This window comes from Arvicanthis niloticus, chromosome 26 (genome assembly GCF_011762505.2).
Source record: "Arvicanthis niloticus isolate mArvNil1 chromosome 26, mArvNil1.pat.X, whole genome shotgun sequence".
Taxonomy (NCBI): domain Eukaryota; kingdom Metazoa; phylum Chordata; class Mammalia; order Rodentia; family Muridae; genus Arvicanthis; species Arvicanthis niloticus.
This window is the reverse complement of record NC_133434.1, coordinates 21,632,070-21,656,196: the sequence shown is the minus strand read 5'-3', so window position 1 is coordinate 21,656,196 and position 24,127 is coordinate 21,632,070. Positions and strand designations below refer to the sequence as shown.

At 49.3% G+C, this 24,127-nt stretch overlaps 1 pseudogene; it reads left to right on the top strand.

Moving 5' to 3' along the window:
* Positions 1 to 7,897: 7,897 nt before the first annotated feature.
* LOC143438750 (Y-box-binding protein 3 pseudogene) overlaps positions 7,898 to 24,127 on the top strand; it is an 80,613-nt pseudogene continuing 64,383 nt past the window's right edge.

The window sequence follows — 24,127 nt, the reverse complement described above, 5'->3', positions numbered from 1 at the left end:
GATGTCGTTTCCACTGTCCACCACAGGGCCGTCCTCCCTACTTTCCACAACAGGGATGTTCTTTCCACTGTACACCACATGGACGTTCTACACACTTTCTATCACACGGAGGTACTCGTCAATCTCCACCATAGGTAGGTCCCCTCCACTGTCCACCACAGGGACTTTATTTCAACTGTCTACCACAGAAATCTTTTCCCCACTGTCCACAACAGGGATGTCCTACCCACTGTCCACCACAGAGACTTTCTAACCACTGCCCTCCACAGGGACATCCTACCCACTGTCTACCACAAAGATGTCCTTTCCACTGTCCAATAAAAGATGTTCTTCCCACTGTCCATCAAAGGTACATCTTTCAAGAGTCCACCACAAAGACATCCTCCCCACTGTCCACCACAGGGACATCCTCACCACTGACCATGACAAGGATGTCCTTCATACAGTCCACCATAGAGAAGTCCTCCCTGTTGTCCACCAAAGGGACGTCCTTCTCACTGTCAACAACTGGGACATCCTCCAACATCCACTGTTCACCTCTGGGAAATTCTAGACACTTTGCACAACAGGGACATTTTCCTGTTCATAGCAGGCTATCCTCACAACTGTGCGACACAGGGACATCCTTCTTTGCACACCAGGAATGTCAGCAACACTCTCTAGCTCTGAGGTGTCCTCTGAACTCTCCATGACAGGGACATTCTCCCCACTATCCAACAAAGAAACATCTTTCCCACTAATCAACACAAGGATGTCATCCCAAATGTCCAACACAGAAAAGTCCTCTTCACAGTCCACCACAGGTATGTCCTTCCCACTATCCACCACATGGATGTCCTCCCCACTGTCCCCCAGAAGAATATCTTTCCCACTGTTCACTACAAAGAGGTCCTTCCCAATATCGACAACATGGACTACCTTCCCACTGTCCACAACATAAATGTTCTTCCCACTGTCCACCACAGTGTGTTTCTCTCTACTGTCCACCACAGAGATGTACTTTCCACTGTCCACCAAAGGGACATTTTCCTTTGCACCAGAGAAACATCCTCACCAATGTCCACCACAGAAATGTCCTCATCATTGTTCAACACTGTTACGTACTTTCCACATTCCACCATGAGGAGGTCCTCTCCACTATCCACCACAGAAACATCCTTTTGACTGTTCACCACAGGGACATCCTTTCTAATAACCACGACAGGGAGGTCCTCACCACTGTCCACAACAAGGAGTTCCTTTCCACTGTCCACCACAGAAACATCCTCATCACTGTCTATCTCAGGGACATCTTTACCACTGTCCACCACAGAGAGGTCCTCCCTGATGTCCAGCACATGGACATCCTTCACACTGTCCACCACAGTAACGTCCTCTCAGTTGTTCAAAACAGAAATGTCCTCCCCACTGTCCACCACAAGGATGTCCTACTTACTGTCCACCACAGGTAAAACCTCCCCACTGTCTACAACTGGGACGTCCTTCCAATTGTGCACCACATGGACATCCTTTTGCTGTCCACAAAATGTAATTCCTTCTCACTGTTTACCAAAGGGACTGCTTCCTAACTGTCCACCACACAAATATGTTCCCAACTGTCCACTACAGAAACACCCATTCCAATGTACACAACAGAAACATTGTCCATAAGGACATCCATCCCACTATTCACAACAGAAATGTCCTATCCACTGTCCACCACAGGGACATCCTTCCAACTGTCCACCCCAAGGAATTCCTCCCCCAAAGTCCACCACATGGACATCCTTTCCACTGTCCACCACAGGGATGTCCAACCCCACAGTCCACCAGAATTTGTTCCTCCCCACTGTCCACCACAATGACATCCTCCTGTGCACAAGAGGGATGTCCTCACCACTGGGCACCACAGGGAAATACTTTGTATTGTCCACCACAGGACGTCATTCCCACTGTCTACCAAAGTGAGACCATCCTTGCAGTCCACCACAGGGGCATCCTTAACACTGTTCACCACAGTGTCGTCCTCACCACTGTCCACCACAGGGATGTCCTTCCCACTGTTCAGCAGAGGGACATCTTCCCCAATGTGCACAAAAGGGACATAATATTATTGTCCACAACAAGGATGTCCTTCCCACTGTCCACCACAGAGAGGTCCTCCCTTCTCTCCACCACAGGGACAGTCTTCTCACTGTCCACCATAGAATGTCCTTTCCACTGTCCACCACAGGTACATCCTCTCCATTGTCCACCAAAGAGACTTTTTTCCCATTGTAAACCACAGAGAGGTCCTTTCCCCTGTCTACCACAGGGACATTCTTCCCACTGTTCACCACAGAGATGTGCTCCACACTGTCCACCACAAGGATATCCTCTCCCACAGATGTCCTCCCCACTGTCCACTACAGAGTCATCCTACACATGTCCACTACAGGGAGGTCCTTCCCACTGTCCACCATAGTGACATTCTCCCCTTGTCCACAAAACGGACATTCTTCCACTGTCCACAAAAAGGACATTATTTCCACAGTTTAGCACAGGAATGTCTTCCCCTTTGTACACTAGAGGGAGGTTCTAGGGGATGTCCTTCTGTGTACTACAAGGACATCCATAAAACTCTCCACCACAGGGTCATCTTCACCAATGTCCAGCACAGTGATGACCTTCACACTGTTTAATACACGGACATCCTCCTGTTTCACAACAGTGACAACCTGACCAATGTGTACCAAAGGGACCTCCTTTCCACTGTCCACAACAAAGACATCCTCTGCAATGTTCACTACAAAGTGGACCTCCCCACAGTCCACTACATGGATGTCTTTCCCACTGTTCACCAAAGAAACAACCTCCACACTTTGCACCACAAGGACATCCTCCTATGCAAAACAGGGATGTCCTCACAACTGTGAACCACAGGAATATTCTTTCCACTGTCCACAACAGAGATGTCTTTCCCACTGTAGACCACAGAGATGTCCTCCCTGCTGTCCAACACAGGGACATTCTTTCCTCTTTCCACCACAGAAAAGTCCCCTCTAAAGTCCACCAAAAGATGTCCTCCCACATTCTGCCACAGATATGTCCATCCCACGGTCCAAAACAGAAATGTCCTCCCCACTGTCCACCACAGGGACGTCCTTTCCACGGTCCACAAAACAGATGTCCTTCTCACTGTCCACCACAGGGACATCCTCCTGTGTACTACAAGGACATCCTTACCACTGTTCACAACATTGTTGTCCTCAACAATATGCACTACAGCGAAGTGCTCACCGCAGTCCACCACACAAATATCCTCTGCAATGTAAACCACTGGGACATTCTACACAGTGTCCACCACTGGTAGGTCCTCTCCTTTGTTCATGACAGGGACATCATTCTGCCTGTAAACAACAGTGATGTTCTCCCCACTGTCCACCAGAGGCACACCCTTCCCACTGTCCAACACAAAGAGGTCTTTCACAATATCCAAAACAGGGACATCCTTCCCACTGTCCACAACATATATGTCCTTCCCACTGTCCACCACAGGGAAGTCCTTTCCACTGTCCACCACTTTGACGTCCTCTGCACTGTCAACAACAATCATGTACATCGCACTGTACACCACAGAAAATCCTCTCTACTGTCCACCACAGTGACATCCTCCCAACTGTCCACAACAGGGATGTCCTCCCAACTATCAAACACAGTGAAGTCCTTAACACTGTAAACAACAGGGACATCCTCCCCACTGGGCACAACAGAAATAGCTTAACCACTGTCCACCACAGAGATATCCTCTGCACTCTCCACCATATGGGCATCCTTCTGACTATGCACCACAAGGACATTCTCCAGTGCACCACAGTAACATCCTCCCCACTGTCCACCACAGTGAAATCCTCCCCACTGTCCACCACAGGGATGTCCTCTCCACTGTCAACTACAGGGATGTCCTTACCACAATTCAAAACAGAAAGGTCCTCCCTGCTGTCCACTACAGGGACATCTTTCCCTCTCTCCACATCAGTGATATCCTCCCCTAAGACCAAAACAGGCATGTCTTTCACACTTTCCACCACAGGGACGTCCTCCCCACTGTCCACAAGAAAGTCATCCTTCTCACTGTCCACCAAATTGTCTTTCTCAATGTCCACATCATGGACGTCCTTCCCACAATCCACAATATAAATGTCCTTCCCACTCTACAACACAAGGACCTTCTTTCCATAGTTCACGACAGAGAGGTCCTATCTACTATCCACCACAAGGATGTCCTTACAACTGTCCACCTATGTGATGAGCTCCTGTCTTTCCACCAAAGGGACATCCTTCCCACTGTCCACCATAGTGAATTCCTCCCCAATGTCCACCAGAGGGACTTCCTTCCCACTGTTCTCCACAAGAAGTTCTTTCCCAATGTCCACAACAGGGATGTCCTTCCCACAGTCCACAACATATATGTCCTTCCAATGTTCACCACAGGGACCTAATTCCCAAAGTTCACCACAGGGATGTCTTCTCTACTGTCCACCACAGGGATATCTTTTCCACTGTACACCAATGGGACATCATCCTCACTGTCCAAAAAAAGGCATGTCCCTCCCACTGTCCATCACAGAAATGTACACCCTGCTGTCCACAACAGGAACACACTTCCCAATGTCCACTAAATGATGTCCTCTCCTATGTCCATGACAGAGACTTCCTTCCCACTGTCCACCACATGGATTTTATCCCCACTGTCCATGAGAGGGACATGCTTCCCACAGTCTACCACAAGAAGTTCCTTCCCAATTTCCACAACTTGGACGTTTTTCCACAATCCACAACATAAAACCCCTCCCCACTGTCGAACACAAGGACCTTCCTCCCATTGTTCACCACAGACAGATCCTCTTTAATGCCCACCACAGGGATATCCTTACCTCTGTCCAAACCAGTGACATCCTCCCCACTGTCCACAACAGGAATGTCCTTCCCACTGTCCACCACAGAAAGGTCCTCCCCACTGTCCACCACAGGAATTTCCTTCCCATGGTCCACCTAAGTGATGTCCTCTCCTCTGTCCACAAGAGGGACATTCTTCCCACAGTTCACAACAAGAGGGTCTGTTCAAAACAGAGATGTTCTTCCTACAGTCCACAACATAAATGTCCTTCCCACTGTTCACCACAGGGACCTCCTTCTCACTGTCCAGCACAGGGAGGTGCTCTCTACTGTTCATCAAAGTGATGGCCTTTCCCCTGTCCACTACAGGGACATCTTCTCACTGTCCACAACAGGGATGTTCTTTCCACAGTCCACCACAGGGACGTCCTCCCCAGTGTCCACCACAGGGACATACTACCCACTGTTCCCTTCAGGAACGTCCTACCAACTGTCTACCAGAGGAAGGTCCTTTCCAAACTCCACCACAGGTAGATCCTCTCCACTGTCTACCAAAGTGACGTACTTCCCTCTGTCCACAAGAGGGACATTCTTCCCACAGTCCACAACATTTATGTCCTTCCCACTTGTTGGGCCAAACACGAGGTCTAATCTCCATTCCACTTCCACCCTTCAGTCATGTACACAGGCCCTAGAGAGATTTACATACTAATGAGGTACCTGAAGGCCAGAGGTGGAGCCAATTAAACATTCCTCCCCAGCCCCTCTCCCTTCTCCCCTCCCCTTTTAACTCAGGTCAATCCTGGGTTTGGGGGTATGCATCCAGATACATCCACGATCCACCATGTGAATAAACCAGTTTTGGAAACCCAAGGGCTTCCTCCTGTGTTGGGGCTGCGCCGCTATGAGGAACCTTGAGGAGCCAGGGAGAGGCTTTTAGTTAATGAACAGCCGGGCCCAACTTCCAGCTGGAGAAACCCAGAGCGTTCCCAGCCGACTAACAGCATGGCAGGAGGAACGCAGGATCCCCAAGCCTTTTTTTTCCCCACATCTGGCTCCTCAAAGGTGGGGCCTTGGAAGCCACACAACCACGCAGCTGCTGATACCGCGGGAAGGGTAAGCCCCAAACTCTTGAAACAAGTAATCTGTTTTTTCCTCCTTTGTTTCAGTCGGAAGCCATCACGCGGATTTAAGTAAGCCAAGGGAGCTTTTGCTACCTCCTGGCCAGGGCCACTCTCTGGTGCTGGTTCAAAGCTTCCCTGGCCTTTGCTTAAATCCCCGACAGCCTGCAACAGGTGTTGGCAAAGACTCTCTATCTAGACTCTCTCTAAAACAAAAGGCAAACTGGTAACGCAGCAGCCATTTAAAAGCCATAAGGGCAGCTGCCAGTTCTTAAATCTGCGGGAAGGCTTGGCACTCTTGGACCATTGTGGAATCCCCCAAAGCCAATAGGCCAAGGGAAAGTTCCCATTGGACAAGGCATTTCTCCTCTTTTTCTATCATGGGAAACTCCACCTCACGTAAATGTTCACCTCAAGCTAGGCAAATATACTCCCTGCTAAAGTCCCACAGGATAAGAATAGGCAAAAAGCAAGCCTCCTTGTTTTGGGAGGAAGTCCTTCAGATAGCACCATGCATGGCAGAGGATAATATTTACAGTCCAGACTCATGGAGCAAAGTAGCTTCCCTTATCAAAAACAGAGATTAAAAAACACCCTTGTGAGTTTTTGCCGATCTTAGCTGCAATTCGGCAATGTATAGGACCAACTAAAATAGGACAGACTGAGAACAACAACACAGCTCCTGGGGCCCCTCAGTTAAATGAACCCAAAGACCAAGGTCCCAAAAATCACCTTGTTTCAGAACTTGAAGCCCTTACCCAACTAATAAGAGAGATAAAATCCATATGCCCACCCCTCCCCCCTTATGCCTTGGAGGAAATGAAACCATGTGCTCCTCCTGTCCCTCCCTCCCCCATCCAAAGGCAAGGCTCCATTAAAATACTAAAGGAGCTTTCCCCTGCCTTCCCTCTTACCTCCCAACCAAAGAGAGATAAGTCCCCTCCCCCTCCTCTTAGCCACAAAAGTAGCAGTCCTTCAAAATCCATAGATAAAACCCAAACTGCTCGAACATTTCCAGTTAATATCCACCCCACTCGAGCTAAACCACTTAATTGGTACCCAGTCCAAGCCCCCGACCTAAAAGAACTCAGGCAGGCAGTGAAGGAAGATGGCATTCATGCACCGTGGACAAAATCCTTCCTACAGAGCCATATTGTCAATTTAAACACCCCCCAAGATTGGAGAGATATTTGCCATTCTGCCCTTCCTGATCCAATGTTTCTAGAATGGGAGGCTTACTATCGTGATGAGTGTCTTCAGCAAGTCAGGCAAAACCAGGGAAGGGAAGATGACACTCCATGGGGTTTTAAAGAACTCTTTGGCCAGGAAGATTTCTCTACTGGGACACAACAGGCAAGTCAGCCAACAGGCTACTATGACCAGGTCCGCCTCTGTGCCATTCAAGCCTGGAATAGGCTTACTCCACCTTCAGGGTCACAAGACCCTGCCCACTCCCTGTTCTCCCTTCATCAGAAGCCTGGAGAACCTCTATCTGATTTTATCCTCAGAACTAAAATGAGCTTAGAAAGAAAAATCTCCAACCCCACAGCTAGGGACCTTCTTCTTAAAACCATTGTTTGGGAAGGCATGACTTCCAAATCTAGGCTAGCTTGCCAGGGTCTCAGGGAGGAGCATCACGATAGATGGATTGTAGCAACCAGAGAAATAGGAACCCCATAAAATCAGGTTGCATCCATAGCTCAGGCATTTGTGGCAGCAATAAAAACAGAAAAAATCTGCCTCAAATGTGGGAAGACAAGACATTGGAAAGATGAATGCCCTGCAACCTGCCATTTTCGGGGCCGGGAGACCCAGTGAGACCTTGAGCTCGTGCGTCCCCTGCCCCCGAGCCGCTGCGACCTCCACCGAGCTAACCGCTGCCAACTGCCACAGAGGTGCCTGGAGAGAGTGGAGAGGCGGCATGAGCGAGGCGGGCGAGGCCACCACCTGCGGCACCACGCTCCCGCAGGCCAGGGACCCCGCGCCTAAGAGCCCGGCGGCCAGCGGCATGCCCCAGGCCCTCCGAGCCCCTCGCGGGGAGCCCTGGCAGAGACGCATCCCCTGGACCCGCCCCAGCCTCATCAGCTCCCGTGGGCAGTGAGGACACTGAGAAGAAAGTTCTCGCCACCAAAGTCCTGGGCACTGTCAAATGGTTCAACGTCAGAAATGGATATGGATTTATAAACCGAAATGACACCAAAGAAGATGTGTTTGTACACCAGACAGCCATCAAGAAGAATAATCCACACAAGTATCTGCGCAGTGTGGGGGAGGGAGAAATTGTAGAGTTTTATGTGGTTGCAGGAAAAGGGGGTCCTAAAGCAACAAATGTGACTGGCCGTGATGGAGTTCCAGTAGAAGGGAGCCGCTATGCTGTGCACAGTAGACCTCCCCATAATGCAGGTGAGATTAGACAGATGAAAGATGGAGTCCCCAAGAAAAAACAACTCCTTGTCCATTGGAATCCAACCTACTGTCCGAGGTTCTGCAGGAGACCCGCTCACCCACACATGAGCCCATATCGTTCCCTACAGGTGGTAGAGCCAGCTACAGGTGGTAGAGCCAGCTCCAAGAGTGTTCTCCCCAGTTATTGCCCACAGAAAACCTTTCATCGAAACTCCAGGACAGTGAGTAATTCCCAGCCTAGTTCACAAAACTAGGCAGGCTTCTTTCTGTCTCCCCCCTCTTTCTCCACATGTTCCTTATTAGCTTCTTCTAATTTTTAGCTACTGCCTAGTTCAAAAGACTAGGCCCCACTCTTTCTCCATGTGTTCCTGGTCAACTTCTCTACTTTAACTCCTTCTTTTTCTCTCTGTCTCTCCCTCTCCATGTGCTTTCCAGCTCAAGGGCAAGATGGCAGAACCCCTAGCCTCCACTTTGCCCATCCCCCAGCTCCACAGAGAGGGCTCCTTCACAGACAACAGCTGTCTTTCAAGTCACAGTGCCTGCTGTGACCATCCTAAGACTCCTTCCTTAGGTGAGAGATTCATATAGCCTTTCACTCTCTGACTCTTAGCCCTCTTATCAAGCCTAGGTATCTCTCCCTATAAACTTCAAGTTAGCTTTTTGATCATTCTCTACAATTAAAATTTCTAATAAAAAGAAAGGTGGAATACAGGTCCTCTCTGCCAGAGCACCCAGACGCCACATCGCAGATCAAGGCCTCTCCCCTCTGCTTCTAAACCCGCCATACTGCTTCTCCCCAACAGGAGGGCCTGCAACAAATGTTCCTGTTTTTCAACCAAAAAATTTTCCTTTTCTTTCTAACAGGAACACCTAGAGCAACAATGCTTGTGTTTTTCAACCAAAATGTTTGTTAATTTTTATTTTAATGCTGCCTTTTCTCTCTAATATTCGTGATATATGTCCAACATTATTTTTTTTCAACCTTTATAATTTCTTCAAGGTTTAAAAGCCATCTAATTTCCTTCCACAGTTAAGTCAACGTGCTGATCACCATTTCTTGAGTCTTAATTAACAACTAATTTCTTTTACAGGCAAACTGTTGCTGCCAATCCCAGATACAAAATTAACATTGTTTTTCTCCCTCAGCTATCCAAGATACCTTCTAAGACTAAATTTCCTCAAACACCTTTGCTTTTCCAGGATCTTAACAACAGGCCATAAGGTGCTTGTTCCCAAGCAATTTAATGCCCCATGTCCAGCCTACAGACATCTCCCTGCCCGAGGTGCTGCTTCCCTCCTGTGATTATTCTACAGGTATACCCACAGATCCAACAGAGTCCAGCCATCCTCTGGAACCTGCCTGAGATGCCAAGCTGCTTTCTCCCAGCCACCTCATCTGACTGCAGACTCCAGAGACACGCTGAGATCCAGAGACAGCGCCACCTCCTGGAACCTGCCAAGCTGCCTTCTTCCAGCTATCTCATCTGACTGAAGAACCCAGAACATGCTGAGATCCAGAGACCCACACCAGGCTCCAGAGATGCATGCCAGAACCCAAAGATGCTCACTACAGAAGACAGATCCAGACCTTCCAGCTACAAATGAACTCTTTTGCCAAAATCACATAGCTAAAGTTACATGTTAGTGAGGAAAACATAATGTCTATTTAGATTAATCAGATGTCATTACCCTCAAACTGTACAATCTGTATTTAATTGTTTTAATGATTCCCTGCCTTCCAAACCCTACCCTCAATTCCCATTACCCTTGACTTAGTTATGGTACACCCTCTGGCCTACATAGTGTTTTACTTTGACCACCTCATCCAAAATTTTCACTAAAAACAGTGAGATGTTGGGCCATGAAGACATGGTTTGGACATAGCCTGGTTGAACGGGCTTTAAACCCCGGAGACCCTTTTAGGGACAATAGGATGTTTAGCCCTGTTCTTAGGCCCACTTCCACGTGGTCCACATCTCTCATTAACACAGAGTTGCCCCTCCTTTTATGAAAGAAAAAAGGATGGGATGTTGGGCCAAACATGAGGTCTAATCTCCATTCCACCTCCACCCTTCAGTCATGTACACAGGTGGAGGGAGCGAACAGGCCCTAGAGAGATTTACATACTAATGAGGTACCTGAAGGCCAGAGGTGGAGCCGATTAAACATTCCTCCCCAGCCCCTCCCCCTTCTCCCCTCCCCTTTTAACTCAGGTCGATCATGGGTTTGGGAGTATGCATCCAGATACATCCACGATCCACCATGTGAATAAACCAGTTTTGGAAACCCAAGGGCTTCCTCCTGTGTTGGGGCTGCACTGCTATGAGGTACCGTGAGGAGCCAGGGAGAGGCTTTTAGTTAATGAACAGCCGGGCCCAACTTCCAGCTGGAGAAACCCAGAGCGTTCCCAGCCGACTAACAGCATGGCAGAAGGAACCGCAGGATCCCCAAGCCTTTTTTTTCCCCACACCCACTGACAACCACAGGGACATCCTAGTGTGTACTACAAGGACATTCTTAACACTGTCCACAATATGGTTGTCCTCAACAATATGTACTACATGGAATTCCTCACTGCGGTCCACCACATGCATATCCTCTGTAGTGTAAACTAAAGGAACATCCTATCAACTGTCCAACACAGGGAGGTCATCCTCCCTGTCCACCACAGGGACATCTTTCTGCCTGTCCAACACAGTGATGTCCTCAACACTGTCCTCCAAAGGGACGTCCTTCCCACTGTCGACCACAAGGATGTCATTTCAATGGTCCACCACAGGGAAGTCCTCTTCACTGTCCACCACAGCGATGTTTCTCCCACTGTACACCACAGGGACATCCTCCTGTGCAGAACCAAGATGTTCTTACCACAGTCCACCCCAGAGATGTCTTCTGCACTGCACACTGTTAGGACATACTTCTCACTGTCCACCAAAGAGACATTCTCTTGTGCACCAGAGGATTGTTGTCCTTACTGTCCACAAGGCTGTCATCCACACTGTCCACCACTGTGAAATCCTCTCAACTCTCCAACAAAGGGACATCCTCCCAACTGTCCACAACATGGATGTCCTCTCAACTATCAAACACAGCAAAGTCCTTCCCACTGTAAAAAACAGGGACATCCTCCCCACTGTGCACCACAGGGACATCCTCATGTGCAAAACAGGGATGTCCTAACCACTGTCTACCACAGCAATAACCTCTGCAGTCTCCACCATATGGAAATCCTTCCAACTATTCACCACAGGGACATTCTCCAGTGCACCACAGTAACATCCTCTCCACTGTCCATCACAGTGAAATCCTCCCCACTGTCCACCACAAAGATGTCCTCCCAACTGTCTACAACAGGGAGGTCCTTCCTACTATTTATACCAGAAAGGTCATCTGAGCTATCCAGCAAGAGGGCGTCCTTCCACTGTCCACCTCAGTGATATCCTCTCCTCAGATCATAACAGGGATGTCCTTCCAACAGTTCACCACAAGGAGGTACTCCCCACTATCCACCAGAGGAACACCCATCCCACTGTCCACCACAAAGAGGTCTTTCCCAGTGTCCACAACAGGGTCATCTTTCCCACAGTCTACAACATATATGTCCTTTCCACTTTCCACCATATTGACGTCCCCTGCACTGTCCACAACAAACATGTACATCCCAGTGTCCACCACAAGGAGGTCGCCCCCTCTGTCCACCACAGGGACAACCTTCTGACTGTCCACCACAGTAATGTCCTCCCCACTCTCCTCCAAAGGGATGTCCTTCCCAGTGTCAACAACAAGGACATCATTGCAATGGTCCACCACAGGGAAGTCCTCTTCACTGTCCACCACAGGGATGTCTTTCCCACTGTACACTACAGGGACATCCTCCTGTGCACAACCGGGATGTTCTCACCACTGTACACACCAGAGATATCCTATGCACTCCCCACTACAAGGACATTCTTCTCACTGTCCACCAAAGAGACATTCTCATGTGCACCACAGGAAAATTGTTCTTACTGTCTACAAGGGTGTCATCTGCACTGTCCACCACAGTGAAATCCTCTCAACTCTCCAAAACAGGGACATCCTCCCAACTTTCCACAACAGGGTTGTCCTCCCAACTATCAAACACAGCGAAGTCCTCCCCTCTGTCCAGCACAGGGACATCCTTCTGCCTGTTAACCACAGTGATGTCCTCCCCACTGTTGACAACAAGGACATCATTTCAATGGTCCACCACAGGGAAGTCCTCTTCACTGTCCACCACAGGGATGTACTTCCCACTGTACACCACAGGGACATCCTCCTGTGCACAACAGGGATGTCCTAACAACTGTCCACCACAGAGATGTCCTCTGCAATCTCCACCATATGGACATTCTCCCGACTATGTGCCACAGGGACATTCTCCAGTGCATCACAGTAACATCCTCCCCACTGTCCATCACAGTGAATTCCTCCCCACTGTCCACCACCTCGATGTCCTCCACACTGTCTACAACAGGGATGTCCTTCCCACAGTTCAAAACAGAAAAGTCCTCCTTGCTGTCCACCACAAGGACGTCCTTCCCTCTTTCCACCACAGTGATATCCTTCCCTCAGAGCATAACAGGGATGTCCTTCCCACTTTCCAACACAGGGAAGTCCTCCCCACTGTCCAAAAAGAGAGTCATCTTTTCCACTGTCCACCAAAAGGTCTTTTTCAATGTCCAAAAACAAGAACGTACTTCCCACAGTCCACACCATGTATGTCCTTCCAATGTCCACCACAGGCAACTCCACTCTACTGTCCACCACAGGGATGTCCTTTCCACTGTTCCCCAGAGGGATGTCCTCTTCACTGTCCACAACAGGCATGTCCTTTTCATTCTCCACCACAGAAACCTCTTTCCCAAAGTCCACCACAGGGAATTCCTCTCTACTGTCCACCACAGAGATGTCCTGTCCATTGTCCACCACAGGGATGTTCACCACATTGTCCACATCAGTCATGTCTTTCCCACTGTCCACCACAGAAAGTTACACCCTGCTCTTCACAACAGGATCATACTTCCTAATGTCCACCTCAGTGATATCCTTTCCTCTGTCCACCACTGGGACGTCCTCCCCACTGTCCACCAGAAAGACATGCTTGCCACTGTAGAACACACAGACGACCTTCCCAATGTCCACAGCATGTATGTCCTTCCCACAATCCACAACATAAATGTCCTTCCCACTCACCACCACAGGGACCTTCTTCCCACAGTTCACCACAGTGAGTTCCCCTCTACTATCCACCACAGGGAAGTCCTCTTCACCGTCCAACACAGGGATGTCCTTCCCACTGTACACCACAGGGAAAACCTCCTGTGCACAACAGGGATGTTCTTACCACTGTTCACCTCAGAGATGTCTGCTGCACTCCCCACTACAAGGACATCCTTCTCACTGTCCACCAAAGAGACATTCACTTGTGCACCACAGGAGCATTGTCCTTACTGTCCACAAGGCCGTCATCCACACTGTCCACCACAGTGAAATCCTCTCATCCCTTCAACACAGGACATCCTCCCAACTGTCCACAACACGGATGTCCTCCCAACTATCAAACACAGTGAAGTCCTTGCGCAACAGGGATGTCCTAACCACTGTCCACCACAGAGATGTCCTCTGCACTGTCCACCATATGGACATTCTTCCAACTATGCACGACAAAAACATTCTCCAGTGCACCACAGTAACATCCTCCCCACTGTCCATCAAAGTGAAATCCTCCCCAATGTCCACCACTGGGATGTCCTCCCCACTGTCTACAACAGGAATGTACTTCCCACTATTCACACCAGAAAGGTCTTCCCCCCTGTCCACCAAGAGGACATCCTTCCCACTGTCCACCTCAGTGATATCCTCTACTAAGATCATAACAGGGATGTCCTTCCCCCTTTCCACCATGAGGAGTTCCTCCCCACTGTCAACCATAGGCACACCCTTCTTACTGTCCACCACAAAGAGGTCTTTCCCAATGTCCACAACAAGAACGTTCTTCCCACAGTCCACAACATATATGTCCTTCCCATTGTCCACCACAAAGACCTACTTCCCACTGTCCACCACAGAGACGTCCTCTCTACTGTCAACAACAGGGATGTCCTAACCACTGTCCACCACAGAGATGTTCTACTCACTCTCCACCATAGGGACATCCTTCAAACTATGCACCACAGAGACATTCTTCAGTACAACACAGTAACATCCTCCCCACTGTCCATCACAGTGAAATCCTCCCCACTGTCCACTACCGGGATGTCCACACCACTGTCTACAACAGGGATGTTCTTTCCAATATACACACCAGAAAGTTTCTTACTGATGTCTACCAAGAGGATGTCCTTCCCTCTGTACACACCAGTGATATCCTCTCCTCCGATCATAACAGGGATGACTTTCCCACTGTCTACCACAAGGAGGTCATCCCCACTGTCTAACAGAGGCATACCCTTCACACTGTCCACCACAAACAGGTCATACCCAATGTTCACAACAGGGACGTCCTTCCCACAGTCCACAACATATATGTTCTTCCCACTGTCCACCACAGGACCTCCTTCCCACTGTCCACCACAGGGAAGCCCTCTCTACTGTCCACCACAGGGATGTCCTTTCCACTCTCCACTACATTGACATCCTCCGCACTGTCCAAAAATGTGTATTTCACTGTCCACTACGAAAATGTCCTCTCCACTGTAACCACAGAAAGGTCCTCCCAACTGTCCACCAGAGGGACGTCCATTCCACTGTTCACCAAAGAGATGTCCTTCCCACTGTCCACCACATTATACATCCTTCTATGTACCACAAGTACATACTTACCACTGTCCACAACATGGTTGTCCTAACCAATGTCCACTACTGGGACATCCTCACCACTGTCCACAACATGAATATTCTCCACACTGTAAACCACAGGGACATCCTAAACATTGTCCACCACAGTGATGTCCTCCCCACTGTATACCTCAGGGACATCCTCCTGTGCACAAAAGCGATGTTCTTACCACACTGTACACTCCAGATATATCCTCTGCACTCCCCACTACAAGGACATCCTTCTCACTGTCCAACAAAGAGACATTCTCTTGTGCACCACAGGAACGTTGTACTTACTGTCTGCAGGGCCATCATCTGCAGTGTCCAACACAGAGAAATCTTTTCAACTCACAACCACAATGACATCCTCCCAACTGTCCACAATAAGGATGTCCTCCCAACTATCAAACACAGTGAAGTCCTTCCTAGTGTAAAAAACAAGGACATCCTTCCCACTGGGCACAATAGTGATGTCCTAACCACTGTCCACCACAGAGATGTCCTCCATACTCTCCACCATATGGACATCCTTCTGACTATGTACCACAAGACTTTCTCCAGTGCAGCACAGTAACACCCTATCTCACTGTCCACCACAGTGAAATCTTACCCACTGTCAACCACTAGAATGTCCTCCCCACTGTCTACAACAAGGATATCCTCCCCTCAGACCATAACAGGGATGTCCTTCCCACTTTCCACCACAGGGAAATTCTTCCTACTGTCCACAAAAATGTCTTTCCCAATGTCCACAACAGGGACATCCTTCCCACATTCCACACCATATATGTCCTTCTAATGTCCACCAGAGGGACCTCCTTCCCACTGTCCACCACAGGGAAGTCTTCTCTAATATCCACCACAGGGATGTCATTTCCAGTATCCACCACAGGGATATTCACCGCAGTGTCCACAACAGTTATTTACTTTTCACTGTCCACCAAAGAAAGGTACACCCTGCTGTCCACAAAAGGAACATACTTCCTTATATCCACCTCAATGATGTCCTTTCCACTGTCCACCACAGGGAAGTCCTTCCTGCTCTCCACCACACGTTGATCCTCCCCACTGTCCACCAGAGGGACATGCTTCCCACTGTTCACCACATGGAGGTCCTTCACAATGTCCACAACATGTAAATCCTTCCCACAATCCACAACATAAATGTCCTACTTACATTACACCACAGAGACCTTCTTCCCACTGTTCACCACAGAGAGGTCCTCTCTACTATCTACCACAGGGATGTCCTTCCCACTGTCATCCTAGTGATGACTTCCCCCCACTCCACTACAGGTACATCCTTTCCGTTGTCCACAACAGGGATGTCCTTTCCCCTGTCCACTGTAGGGACATCCTTTCCACTGCCCATCAAAGGGACATCCTTTGACTGGCCAAAACAGTGACATTCTTCCCACTGTCCACCAGAGAGACGTTCTTCCAACTGTCCAAAACATGGATATCCTCCCCATAGTCCATCACATGGACATCCTCACCACTGTCTATCACAGGGATGTCCTTCCCAATGTCCACCACAAGGACATCCTCCAATTTATCCACCACAGTGACATACTTCCTTCATCTACCACAGAGATGTAAACCCCACTGTCCACTACAGGGATGTTTCCCCACACTCCACCACAGGGTTGTCCTCATCAATGTCCACCACTGGGGTGTTCTTTCCCACCATACAATACAGGGACATCTTACCTACTCCACACCACAGGAACAATCTCCTGTTTAAAAAAGGGACTTCCTCACAACTGTGCACCACAGGGACATCTTCCAGTGCACACCAGGGACATCCTCACCACTGTCCACCCCAGAGATGTCCTCTGCACTCTCCACAGAGGGAAATACTTCCTACAGTCCACCTAAGAGACATTCTCCTGTTCACGACAGAAATGTTCTCACCACTGTTCACCACAGGGATGTCCACCCCACTGTCCACTACAGGGACATTCTTCGCACTGTCAACCACAGGAATGTCTTTCCCATTGCCTACATCAAGGACATTCTTCCCACTATCCACCACAGAAATATCCTCCCCTCTCTCCACAACAGGGATGATTTTCCCACAGTCCACCACGAAGACGTTCTACCCACTGCCCTCCACAGGAACATCCTACCCACTTTCTACCACAGGGACGTCATTCCCATCGTCCACCAAAGGGATGACCTTCCCACTGTCAACCAAAGTTACATCTTTCAACTGTCCACCACAGAGGCATCCCCACTGTCCACAACAGTGACATCCTCCCCACTGACCACCAAAAGTACATCCTTTGTACAGTCCACCATAGAGAAGTCCACCCTGTTGTCCACCACATGGAGGTCCTACCCACTGTCCACCACAGGATGTTCTACCCCACAGTCCACCAGAGTGTGGTCCTCCCCACTGTCCACCACAAGGAAATCCTCCTGAGCACACGAAGGTTGTCCTCACCACTGTGCACCACAGGGAAATACTTTGCATTGTCCACCACAGGGACGTCATTCCCACTGTCCACCAAAATGAGGTCCTCCCTGCTGTCCACCACAGGGGCATCTTTACCACTGGCCACCACAGGGATGTCCTTCCCACTTTTCACCAGAGGGATATCTATCCCAATGTGTACAAAAGGGACATCCTTTTACTGTCCACAACAGGGATGTCCTTCCCAATGTCCACCACAGAGAGGTTCTCCCTGCTTCCCACCACAGGGACAGTCTTGACACTGTCCACCATAGAACATCCTTTCCACTGTCCACCACAGGTCCATCGTCTCTACAGTCCACCAGAGGGATATCCTTCACATTGTATGCCAAAGAGAGGTCCTTTCCTCTGTCCACAACAGGGATATTCTTCCCAATGTCCACAACAGAGATGTCCTCTCTACTGTCTATCAAAGTGATGTCCTTTCCACTGTCCACCACAGGGATGTCCTCCCCACTGTCCACCAGAGGGATATTCTTCCCACTGTTCAACACAAGGAGGTCCTTCCCAATATTGACAACAGGGACTTCCTTCCCACTGTCCACAACATAAATGTTCTTACTACTGTCCACCACAGTGTGTTTCTCTCTACTGTCCACCACAGAGATGTACTTTCCACTGTCCACCAAAGTGATGTTGTACATTGCACCAGAGAAACTTCTTTACCACTGTCCACCAGAGAAACTTCCTCACCACTGTCCACCACTGTTTCATCCATTCTACTTTCCACTATGAGGATGTCCTTTCCACTATCCACCACAGAAATATCCTTTCCACTGTTCACCACAGAGACATCGTTCCCAAAATCCACGACAGGGAGGTCCTCACCACTGTCCACAACAGGGACATCCTTTCCACTGTCCACCAGAGAAACATCCTCCTAAGTGTTTATCACAGGGACATCTTTACCACTCTCCCCCACAGAGAGGTCCTCCCTGCTGTCCACCACAGGGACATCTTTCTTATTGTCCACCAGAGTAACGTCCTCTCAGTTGTCCAAAACAGAAACGTCCTCCCCACTGTCCACCACAGAAAAAAGCTCCCCACTGTCTACAACAGGGACATCTTTCCCATTGTCCACCACATGGACATCCTTTCGCTGTGCACAAAATGGACTTCGTTCCCACTGTTTAAAAAAGGGACATCTTCCTAACTGTCTACCACACAAATATGTTCCCAACTGTCCACTACAGAAACATCCATCCCACTGTACACAACAGGGACGTACTCCACACTGTCCTCCACAAAGGACGTCCATCCCACAGTCCACAAAAGAAAGGTCCTATGCACTGTCCACCACAGTGATATCCTCCCAGCTGTTTCTCCCACACAGTCCACCACAGGGATGTTCTTCCCACTGTCCACCACATGGACGTCTTTCCCACTGTGCACCATATGGATGTCCTACCCCACAGTACACCAGAGTCTGGTCCTCCCCACTGTCCACCACAAGGACATCCTCATGTTCACAAGAGGGATGTCCTCACCACTGTGCACCACAAGGACATACTTTGCATTGTCTACTAAAGGGATGTCATTTCCACTGTCCAACAAAGTGAGGTCCTCCCTGCTGTCCACCACAGGGGCATCCTTACCACAGTCCACCATAGGGTCTTCCTCACCACTGTCCACCACAGGGATGTCCTGCCAACTGTTCACCAGAGCGACATCTTTCTCAATGTTCACTAAAGGGACATCCTTTTACTGTCCACAACAGGGATGTCCTTCCCACTGTCCACCACAGAGAGGTTCTCCTTGCCCTCCACCACAGGGCCAGTCTTCCCACTGTCCACCATAGAATGTCCTTTCCACTGTGCACCACAGGTACATAAATACTCTCCACTGTCCACCAGAGGTACATTCTTCCCATTGTGCACCAGAGAGAGGTCCTTTCCACTCTCCACCACAAAAACATTTCTCCCACTGTCCACCACAGCGTTGTCCGCCCCACTGTAAATTACAAGGATGTCCTTCCCAATTTAAACAGGGATGTCCTTCCCACTGTCCACAACAGAGACATCCTACACATGTCAACCACTGGGAGTTCCTACCCACTGTTCACCATAGGGACGTACTCCTCTTGTCCACAACATGGACATCCTTCCACTGTCCAAAAAAGGACATTATTCTCACAGTTTAACACAGGGATGTCCTCCCCACTGTAAAATACAGGCATATTCTATACACTGTCCACCACAGGGTGGTCCACCCAATTGTCCACCACAGAGATTTTCTCCTCACTGTCCATCAGAGAGAGATACTCCCCACTGTCCAACACAGGGATGTCCTCCTGTATACCACAAAGACATCTATAAATTTGTCCACCACAGTGTCATCTTCAACAATGTCCAGCACAGTGACATACTTCCCACTGTTTACAACAGGGACATTCTCCTGTGTACAACAGGGACATCCTGACCAATGTACACCACAGGGACATCCTATCCACTGTACACCACAGGGACATCCTCTGCAATGTTCACTACAGAGTGGACCTCCCAACAGTCCACCACATGGACCTTTTTCCCACTGTCCAACAAAGAAACATCCTCCTCACTTTGCACCACAGGGACATCCTCCTATGCACAATAGGGACGTCCTCACAACTGTGCACCACAGGAATATTCTTTGCACTGTCCACAACAGAGATGTCCTTCACACTGTAGACCACAGAGATGTCCTCCCTGCTGTCCACCACAGGTACATTCTTCCCACTTTCCACCAAAGAAACGTCCTCCCTACTGTTGACCAAAGGGATGTCCTTCCCACTTTTTGTCACAGAGACGTCCATCCCACTGTTCACAACAGAAATATCCTCCCCATTTTCCAAGACAGGGAAGTCCTCCTAACTGTCCACCACAGGGTCATCCTTACCACTGTCCACCACAGGGATGTCCTTCCCACTGTTCACCAGAGGGACATATTCCACAATGTGCACAAAAGTGACATAATTTTACTGTCCACCACAGGGATGTCCTTTTCACTGTCCACCACATTGATGTCCTCCACACTGTCCACAACAAACATGTACATCCCACTGTCCACCACAGAAACTTCCTCTCCACTGTACACAACAGGGAGGTCCTCCCAACTATCCACCACAGGGACGTCCTTTCCACTTTTCACCAAAGTGATGTCCTTCCCACTGTCCACCAGATGAACATTGTGGTACATTTTCCTGTGTACCACAATGACATCCTTACCACTGTCTACAACATAATTGTCCTCACCAGTGTCCACTACAGAGATGTGCTCACCAGTGTCCACAACATGAATATCCTCCACACTGTAAACCACAGGGATATGCTACACATTGTCCACAACAGGGAGATCCTTTCCACTGTCCACAACAGGAACATTCTACTGCCTGTCCACCACAGTGATGTCCTCCCCACTGTACAACTCAGTGACATCCTCTTGAGCACAACAGGGATGTTCTTACCACTGTACACCCTAGAGATGTCCTCTGCACTCCCCACTACATGTATATCCTGCTCACTGTCCACCAAAAAGACATTCTCTTATGCACCACAAGAACGTTGTTCTTACTGTCTACAAGGCTGTCATCTTCATTGTCAACCACAGTGAAATCCTCTCAACTCTCCACCACAGTGACATCCTCCCAAGTGTCCACAACAGGGATGTCCCAACCAGTGTTCACCACAGATATGTACTCTGCACTCTCCACCATATAGACATCCTTCTGACTATGCACCACATGGACGTTCTCCAGTGCACCACAGTAACATCCTCCCCATTGTCCACCACACTGAAATCCTTCCCACTGTCCACCACAGGGATGTCCTCCCCACTGTCTAAAACATGGATGTCCTTCCCACAATTCAAAACAGAAAGGTCTTTTCTGCTGTCCATCACAGGGACGTCTCGTCCGTCCCTCTGTCCACCTCAGTGATATCCTCCTCTCAAACCATAAAAGGGATGTCCTTCACACTTTTCACCACAGGGATGTCCTCCCGACTGTCCACAAGAGGGTCATCCTCCCCACTGTCCACCAAAAAGACATTCCCAATGTCCACAACAGGGACGTCCTTCCCACAGTCCACACCATATATGTCCTTCCAATGTGCACCACAGGGACCTCCTTTTCACTGTCCACCACAGGGAAGTACTGTCTTCTGTCCACCGCAGGGATGTCCTTTCCACTGTTTACAACAGGGATGTCTTCCACACTGTCCACAACAGGCGTGTCCTTTTCACTCTCTACCACAGGGACCCCCTTCCCATTGTCCACCACAGTGAAGTCCTCTTTACTGTCCACCACAGGGATGTCTTTTTCACTGTCCACCAAAGGGATGTCCACCACACTGTCCACAAAGGCATGTCCTTCCCACTGCTCACCACAGAAAGGTACACCCTGCTGTCCACAACAGGAACGTACTTCCTAATATCCACTTCAATGATGTCCTTTCCTCTGTCCACTACATTGACGTCCTTCACACTGTCCACCACATGGTGGTCCTCCCGACTGTCCACCACAGGGACATGCTTGCCAATGTAGAACACACGGAGATTTTTTCCAATGTCCACAACATATACGTCCTTCTCACAAGCCACAACAAACATATCCTTCCCACTCTCCACCACAGAGACCTTCTTCCCACTGTTCACCACAGAGAGGTCTTCTCTACTATCCACCACAGAGATGTCCTTACCACTGTCCACCTGACGACCTCCCCTCTCTCCACCACAGGGACATCCTTCCCACTGTCCACCACAGGGAGTTCCTTGCAAATGTCCTCCAGAGTGAAATACTTCCCACTCTTCAACACAAGGAGGTCTTTCTGAATTTCCAAAAGGGTGACGTCCTTCCCACAGTCCACAACATGTATGTCTTCCAAAGTCCACAACAGGGACCTCCTTCTCACAGTCCACCACAGGGAAGTCCTATCTAGTGTCCACCACAGGTATGTTCTTTCCACTGTCCAACAAAGGGGTGTCCTCCACCATGTCCACAACAGGCATGTCCTTTCCGTGGTCCACCACAGGGCTCTCCTTCCCACTGTCTACCACAGGAAAGTCCGATCTACTGTCCACCACATGTATTTCCTTTCCACTGTCCAACACAGCTACATCCTCCACCCTGTCCACAACAGGCATGTCCTTTCCAAGGTCAATCACAGGGACCTCCTTCCCACTGTCCACCACAGGGAAGTCCTCTCTACTGTCCACCACAGGGATGTCTTTTCCACTGTCAACTGCATTGACGTCTTCCCCACTGTCCACAACAAACATGTACATCACACTGTCAAACACAGAAATGTCCTCTCCACTGTTCACCATTGGGAGGTCATCTCTTCTGTCCACCACAAGGATGTCCATTCCACTGTTCACCAAAGAGATGTCCTTCCCACTGTACACCACAGGGACATCCTCCTGTGTACCACAAGGACATCCTTGCCACTGTCCTCAACACGGTAGTCCTCACCAATGTCCACTACAGGGACATCCTCACCACTGTCCAAAACATGAATATCCTCCACACTGTAAACCACAGGGACATCCTACACATTGTCCACCACAGGGAGGTCCTCGCCACTGTCCACAACAGGAACATCCTTCTGCCTGTCCACCACAGTTATGTCCTCCTCACTTTACAACTCAGGGACATCCTCTTTTGCACAACAGGAATGTTCTTATCACTGTACACCCTAGAGATGTCCTCTGCACTCCCCACTACAAGGACATACTTCTCACTGTCCACCAAAGTGACATTCACTTGTGCACCACAGGAACGTTGTTCTTACTGTCAACAAGGCTGTCATCTGCACTGTCAACCACAGTGAAATCCTCTCAACTCTCCACCACACTGACATAGTCCCAACTATCCACAACAGAGATGTCCTCCAAAGTGTCAAACACAATGAAATCCTATTCACTGTCCACCAAAGGGACACCCTTCCCTCTGTCCACCTCAGTGATATCCTCCCCACAGACCATAACAAGGATGTACTTACCACTTTCTACCACAGTGACGTCCTTCCCACTGTACACCAAAGGGACATCCTTTCCACTGTCAACAACACAGACATCTTCCCCACTGTCCACCACATGCACGTACTTCCCATTGTCCACCAAGAGGATGTCCTTCCCACTGTCCACCTAAGTGATATCCTCTTCTCAGATCATAACAGGGATGTCCTTTCCACTGTCTACCACAATGATGTCCTTCCCACTGTCCACCAGAGGCACACCCTTCACACTGTCTACCACAAATGGGTCTGTCCCAATGTCCACACCAGGTATGTCCTTTCCTTTGTCCACAAGATATATGTCCTTCACACTGTCCACCACAGGAACCTCCTTCCCACTGTCCACCACAGGGAAGTCCTCTATACTGTCCATCACAGGGATGTACTTTCCACTGTCCATGATATTGATATCTTCTGCACTGTCCACAATAATCATG